At 37.5% G+C, this 8,003-nt stretch overlaps 2 pseudogenes; both read left to right on the top strand.

Annotated features, from left to right (window-relative positions):
• Positions 1-1,532: 1,532 nt before the first annotated feature.
• Positions 1,533-2,135, top strand: LOC149168322 (putative LRR receptor-like serine/threonine-protein kinase At1g56140 pseudogene; annotated as a pseudogene).
• Positions 2,136-2,904: 769 nt separating this feature from the next.
• On the top strand, positions 2,905-3,441 carry LOC149168321 (lysine--tRNA ligase, chloroplastic/mitochondrial pseudogene; annotated as a pseudogene).
• The last annotated feature ends 4,562 nt before the right edge of the window (positions 3,442-8,003 follow it).

Below are 8,003 nucleotides of genomic sequence, written 5' to 3'. Positions count from 1 at the left end.
AACATATAGAAAATTTTAAAACATTTGTGAAAATTCTTAGAGTTAAAAAGGAAGATGTCTTCATCAGATTGTTCATTGATTCGTTTCAAGGCAAATGTAGAAGATGGATTCAAAGTTTTCCGATCATATCTATTAAGTCATTCGCAGATTTTTGGCATATCTTTCTTGAAACATGGATGGAGAAAGAGGAAGAATTCAAAATAGAGGTGCCCTCTATTCAAGGCTTTAGAGAATGGGAGGATATGTGCACAAACAATGAGGTAGATGAGAACTTTTCTTCATCTCTTTCTTCTTATCTGAAATCCTATCGATGTAGCCATGAAGTTAAGCTCAATTTGTTGCAAGAGTTTGCCATCAAAACTGAAGGAGATCTAACTGAATTGGAGACCCAAATACAATCCCAGGATCAGGACTGTCAAGTCCCATTCTTTGGGGTCCTTTTTCAAAAAAAGGAAGAGAAGGTAAGGCTGCCCGTGGATGTTTGCATTCACAGTTTGCAGTTGGAGGTCTGTGTTGAGGAGTTAGGGCAACAAATAGTGTCTGGTTTCTTTGATCCTGTTGTCGCATATATGGAGTATTTTTTCAGTTTGAATGATAAGTCAGATTTTCTTTCACACAGCCAAACTCATTATGTGCATGTATGGCTGCCAGTGTTTACATTTGCATCCTGGGTCAAGCACTTCCAAGCAGCATCCTTGTCACAGTTACTTGATTGGTTGATCTGGCATTACCACATCACTTGATTTATTGATTTTTCATCAGAGTAGGGTAGATTTGTAAATAAATAAGCTGCCCAAGGCAACATTTCAGTTTCTGGTATTTTTCTATGTACAGGTTGCAGTATGTGTATGTTTTATGGATTGGTATAAGTTGTTTTGGGTTTGCAGTTGTTTGACCGTATTTCCTAATGGATGAGGAACTAATCTGCATGTTCCTAGAGATCTACGGTTCTTGGCACCTCCAAGGAGCTACCATCCCAGATAGCGCCACTATTAGAGTCAGTCCTTTGGCCTTCCTTCAGTGATCAAAATGGGCCTCTTATTATGTCTATTTTGTTAGATGTTTTGTACATGATATTCAGCACAAAACATGTCATAAGTGTATCCATCATAAGCAGCTCAGAAAGAGCTTTCCAACAGTATATCACACTCCAAAAACCGACTCTCGGATCAGAAGATATGGTCAAATTAATATTGTTGCTCATTTGATGGGACGACTGTTGTCCTAACCGGCTGTTGTTTAAATTGGGCAGCAACAAAGCACTTGTCTGCAGTGATAACATCTCGCCTAGAATTTCTTTTGAAACTGTATACCGAAGGGCTGGCGGTGCAAAGAAGATGATCAAGGTTGCTTTAGTGTTGCAGGGTTACCAGTGGATGAGAATTATGTCAATTTCATGAAAGTAATTATGTTGCACAACATTTGAATGTTTATCAATCATAAAGGCTATCATAAACATTTTTTATTATCTCATCAAGAAATAATGAGTAGCGTGATAGAGAAGGCTTTGATGAAGAAAATGCATACAATGCATGAATGGAAGTATTGTTGAAGACCAACCAGCTCCAAATCCTATGCGCCCCTGCATCCACAACAAACACAAGTCAAACATCAAAGCCAGTAACATTCTGTTGGATGAGTCTCTGAACCCTAAAATATTAGATTTTGGCTTGGCTAAGCTATATGATGAGACTACAACTCACATCAGCACAAGAGTTGTTGGCACAGTTGGATATATGTCTCCGGAGTATGCTATGCAGGGTTATCTGACCGAAAAAGCAGATGTATTCAGCTTTGGAGTAGTTGCTTTGGAACTTGTGAGTGGTAGGAGAAACACAGACACAAGCTTGCCACAGAGGATGGTTTATCTTCTAGAGTGGACCTGGCATCCCTATGAGCAAGGAAGGCCTCTAGAATTGATGGATGCTGAGATAGAATCAACATGCTCAAAAGAAGAAGTCCTCAAAGTGATTGAAGTGGCCCTTCTTTGCACTCAAGTTGTGCCTACAATGTGTCCATCGATGTCTCGAGTGGTAGCAATGCTGATTGGTGGTGTTGAGATCATTCTTGTTGCTTCTCGGCTAGGTCACATTGTATATTTCCACTATAACAATTTCACTGCATGCACAACTTGATCTTTATGGCTTTGGGCACATTCTAATAGCTAATCTTTTGAATCTGCTAACCAATCACATTTGTTTTGAAGGGAACAAAGAAATTTGTTTCCCTTGGCGCTGCGCGTAGGACCATCCTCATGTGGCGCTGTGCTTCTGTACTATGGCGCTGCGTGTAGCCCTTTGGCGTTGCGCGTAGTGCCATCCTATATATTTTGAGGTTTGCTCTCCTAAAAAGGGGGAGCATGTTTTTGTCTCTACCGCTTCAGGGGCTATTGGCCAGCTTGTTGGGCAGTCTGCAAAGTTGATGGGTTGCTATGTTGTAGGGAGTGCGGGTAATAAATAGAAGGTTGATCTGCTAAAACATAAACTGGGTTTTGATGATGCTTTCAACTATATGGAGGACCATGAGTAAGTAGTCTGCTCAGTTTATTTGGTCGCAGGGCGGACAATGGAAGCCATGAAGGCATGCAGTGCGAGGATTTCTTCATGCCTCTCAACTTATTATTCACTTAGGCATTTCAATAGAAGAAGCATAAAATCACTGCCTGTAAGAGATGGCATTTGGCTTAGGTGCTGCTCGTCTAATACTAAACTCGAAGCCCAAGTGGTGAAGAAGAGCAGAGGACCAAGGTAAAAGAAAACACCCAACAGGGGAGGAAGAGGAACAGAGGAAGGGGAAAATGCATTATCTACCTCCAATAGGGATGTTGTTTGCACCATTCGACTAAACAAGGTTCAAGAAATATGGGCTCGCGGCCTTGAGCCTTATGCCTATAGTTGGGGAAGAATGCATTCTTCGAGCCAATTGCAAAGGTTGTATGCAAATTTGGAAAATGGAGAAGTAGCCGATGACGAAAAGGACCAAGTTTCAGTTGCTGGCAGGATTATAGCACGAAGGTCCTTTGGCAAGCTTGCTTTTCTGACTTTGAGAGATGATTCTGGTGTCATTCAGCTTTATTGTGAGAAAGCAAGGCTAGATCAAGACATGTTTGAGCAGCTAAAGATGCTTGTGGACATTGGAGATATTTTAGGTGCATCTAGCTCTGTAAAGTGGATTGAGAAAGGAGAGTTTTCGGTGTATGTGAAGGAATTTTCAATTCTTGCAAAGTCCCTACTTCCATTGACAGAGAAGTATCATGGTCTGACTGATGTTGAGAATCGATATCGCCAACGATATTTGGACATGATTGAAAATCCAGAAGTAGCAGATACTTTTCATTCAAGATCAAAGATTATTTCAAATATTTGTAAAAAGATGGAAGAGCTTGGATTCATTGAAGTTGAAACTCCCGTGCTTCAGGGAGAAGCAGGTGGTTATAGTTAAAATGAAGTCCTGGGAAGCTCATCGATAGGTTTCACTCCCTTAATGGAATCAAGATGATGCTTATGGAGGTTTTTGAGGAGCTTATCATATGATTAAAGAAGGTGGCATAATATTTGCTAGCTAGGAGTTGATTCTTAGTATCTCCAGCATTCGATGAGAATCATGTTCAAAATCCAACATTTCTAGATTTCCAAAAGCATCTAGTGAAAAAGTGGAAACAGTTTGTCAAATGGTTACAAAATCAGCAGGAAGATCTTCAATTCCATTTTTTGAGGGAACAAGAACAACAGGCTGATCAACTAACTCCAAAATTCGTGCAGGCAGGTGCAAGGTGGCAGTCAAAGGGCAGATTTTGTGGAAATTCCACCCTTAAAGGAAGCAAATCTTGACCAAAATTCATTGATTTTGGTTTTCAAAACAACCCTGTTTGCCATAGTTCACGAGAGTTTATAATATTGTTTAGTTTATAATAGAGTTTTATGATAGGATTTTATTTTTTATTTTTTATTTCCTATATTGAGGAAATAAAAAAGATTTGTAATTTAGTATATATAGGATTATTTTTAAAAGATAGTGGTTCAATTTTTGTAGCAGAGAGAGGCTGCTTGGGACTATGTAAAGTTTTCTTGAATATCATTTTAATAAAGCAGTTTCTGCCCTTTAGACCTAGGATCCATCAGGGTTTTTAATGTCTAGTATGTTTTTCCTATAATTCACTTACATATTTTGTTTTTCCTACCTTGTTACAGCATTATCTAAGAGATGTGTTAGGAATTCATCTACACACGATGCTCCTTTCATGATGATTTTGTTGTTAAATGTAGTGGTTGTCTTTGCAGAATCCATCCTCTATTAGATGCTCTATTGAGCAACCCTGTGTTTCTCTTTCGTCTAACGCTGCCACTGTGGATCCATCCCCTATTTGATGCCTGCAGGGCAACAGGCTTTCTCCCCTATTCTTCTCACATTTGCAATATTTTATCTTGCTAAACATTGCACTTACTTTGCCCCAAGTTTGCCGACAGAAACTGGAATCGACTCCATAGCCCAATGGTCCTTTCTCTTGCTGTTTTCGAGTCAAAAACCTTTCAAACAAATCCCCGCACTCCATAGCTAGCCTAAGAATCAGTTATCACAGCCACATTTTGTTGGAAAAGAGAGAGCCCTCTCTGGTCTGGCAGGGCTAGATGCGAGATCAAAAGCTTGGTCTGTGGTTACCTCAAAGTCGCCTCTTCTCAGCCTTGAGGTTCATTTTGAGTGCTAACAATGCCAAAATCTGAACTCATAGATATTTTCTAAATAGGACATGATTATGCATATGATAAATGTCATTCAATTGCAGGACAAGTAGCAAGGAATCAAGACAAACATGAAGGTGAAGGATGTTAAGATCAAGGGAATTAGCTAACGAACCTATCGCAACATCATATTTGGCCTAGTTATTGGTGGGAGATCTAATGCAGACGCTGTTGGAGTGGACTAACGAATGCAAGGGGGTAAAAATGGCCCAAGCTGTCGAAGCTAGATTCCTGGTGAAGTGACATGCACCATCGCATAACTGATATAAGGTGTGGATTATGGATCCATTTGAAAGATGCAAGAAGACAATGAATAAGATGTTGGGGGATGAAAACTACCTAAATGCAAGAAAAAGAAAAAGATACACACATTTCAATGGGAAATGCTATGGGTAAAATTTCTTGAGGTAGAGTGCATTGCGAGGGTTAGGTAGGATTTTTCCTTCTAGACCCTCTAAAAGGTATGCCACTTTTCCCAAACACTTACGGATGATGTAAGGTCCTAGCGATAATGGTTCAAACTCTTTTTGCCCTAGGACATCATGAGATTGGACATAAACAAGAAAAAGGTCGCCTTCATGGAAGGTAAGAGGGTGGAATTTTTTGTCATATTGAGCATTGGTGCACTTGTTGGCCACTTCAATGGTTTGCAATGCAACACAACGGTCTTCATTGGTGCGCTCAAGCATGATAAGTCATTTTTCTGGAGGTTGGGTGTTTGGGAGGAGTTCGAAGAAAAGGTGGAGGGATGCGATTTCACACTCGATTGGTAAGACTGGCTCCTCTCCAAAAATGAGGTGGAAAGGAGTGAACCCGATGGTAGTTTGACATAAGTTCTATAGACCCAAAAAGAAGGGAAGAGCATAAGATTCCAGTTGGTCTTGTGTTTATTCACCGTCTGTTGAAGCATAGTATTAAGAATTTTGTTGACAGCTTCAACTTCGCCATTGCCTTGGGGGAAATAAGACGATGAATATTGGTGTTTGAAGCCCAATATAGAGGATATCTCACGTCATATCTCATCTTCAAAGTGTCGGCCATGGTCGGAGACCAATTGTTTCAGAACCCCAAATCGAGCGATAACATGGTTAAAAAAAAAATAGGGCTACAGTAGTCGCAATGTTATTGAACATTGGCATGGAGATGTAAGTCAAGTAAAGGCAGATCCAAGTCCAGATCAGGGATAGTGTGTTGGAAATGCGGAAAGAAATGACACTTGAAGAAATACTGTAAGTCTCGGAAGGAAAAATAAGGAGAAGCGCAGCAAGAAAACAATCATGAAGTGAATGTGACATGTGATGTGTTGCAAGATTATTTGATTCTTTCATCAGAAAATATTATTGATGCCTGGGTGGTAGATTGAGGGGCCTCATTCCATGCCACACATGATAGGAAACATTTTCATGATTATGTTCAAGGAGATTTTGGAAAAGTTCGTTTGGGTAATGATAAACCATGTAAAATCATTGGAATGGGTAAAGTTTTCATAAAACAATAGAATGGAAACCAATGGCTATTGAAGGAGGTAAGGCATGTTCCAAATATGAAGAAAAATCTAATTTCAACATGGCAGTTGGAGGTGAAGGTTGTCTAACTAATTTTATAGATAAAACCTGGAATTTCACTAAAGGAGCCCTGGTAATAGAAAAAGGAGAAAAGGTTGGTACATTGTGTTTATGCAATGGTATTTCTAATTCTATTAATATTGTAACCTCTATAGGAGCAGATACAACATTGTGGCATCATAGGCTTGGGAACATGAGTGAGAAGGGGATGCAGATTCTTCACTCAAGAAATTTGTTTCTAGGTTTGAAGCATGTTGACTTGGAATTTTGTGAGAATTGTGTTTATGGAAAACAGAATAGAGTCAGATTTATGAGAGTTGGGAAGAAAATAAGAACGAAAAAATAGAGATTGTGCATACATATGTATGGGGACCTACTCAGGTATCATCTCTCGGTGGCTCTCGTTATTATGCTACTTTTATTGATGATGCAACCAGAAAAACAAAGGTTTATTGTATTTGAAATAAATATGATGTATTTGATACTTTCAAGAAATGGAAATCTTTGGTTGAGAATGAGACAAGAAAAAGTTTGAAGTGTCTCAAATCAGACAATGGATGCGAATATTGCAACAAAGAGTTTGATAAGTATTTTTTAGACCATGGAATTAGTAGAGACAAGACAGTTCCAGGAACACTAGAGCATGGAAAATTTTAGGGGGGAATTTTCGCCCTTGGGCTAAATTAAGGGGTTTTATATTTTATTGGGTGAATATTTTGTATCATAGTACATTGTTACAAATCGCCTCAAATTTATTTTATAAAAAAATTAGCTATGGAGGTTAGCCCACCTTATTTTAAGGGAAAAAATTAGCTATGGAGGTTAGTCCACCTTATTTTAAGGGAGAGGGTAAAAAAGTAAATTTAGCCCTTGAAATTAGGAGTTACAATCGCCCTCATTTTCAGAAAATGTTTTTATGATAGTTATAAATAAAAATATAAATACAGTGGAGGTATAGTAAATAACTAAAAGCTCTTTTTATACTTACTCCAAAGGTATGGTAAATAAATAAAAATACAAATAAACTAGAGGTATGGTAAATAAATAAAACCTCTTTTTATATTTATTCCATAACCCTCTTTCTATTTAAAAAGGCTCAAAAATGAGGTTTTATTTAAGTGAATTCTATGGGCCAAATACCATGTTTATAAAAGAGGTATGGTAAATTAATAAAAATATAAATAAACGAGAGGTATGGTAAATAAATAAAACATTTTTTTTTTATATTTACTCCATATGTCACCTTATATTATAACGTGTAAATAAATAAAAATATAAATAAAGTGGAGGTATGGTAAATAAATAAATAAAACCTCTTTTTATACTTCAAAGGTATGGTAAATAAATAAAAATATAAATAAATTATAGGTATGGTGAATAAATAAAACCTCTTTCTTTATTTAGTCCATAACCCTCTTTCTATTTAAGAAGGCTCAAAAAACAGGTTTTATTTAATTGAATCCTATGGGCCAAATACCATATTATAAAGGAGGTATGGTAAATTAATAAAAATATAAATAAACTAGAGATATGGTAAAAAATAAATCATTTTTTTATTTACTCCATAAGCCACCTTATATTTACGAACACTCAAAAAATGTGTTATATTTAGGTGAAACCTATCGGCCAAATACCATGGGCCAAATTATTATTAATACCATGCAAAAAAATTTATTAACCCTATTAATAAAAATAAAGA

The sequence above is a fragment of the Pinus tabuliformis genome, chromosome 4_2, assembly GCF_031772625.1.
Source record: "Pinus tabuliformis cultivar Carrire ecotype Pingquan chromosome 4_2, CPIR1, whole genome shotgun sequence".
Lineage (NCBI taxonomy): Eukaryota > Viridiplantae > Streptophyta > Pinopsida > Pinales > Pinaceae > Pinus > Pinus tabuliformis.
Note: the sequence above shows the minus strand (reverse complement) of the source record. Positions and strands in the feature narration are given on the sequence as shown.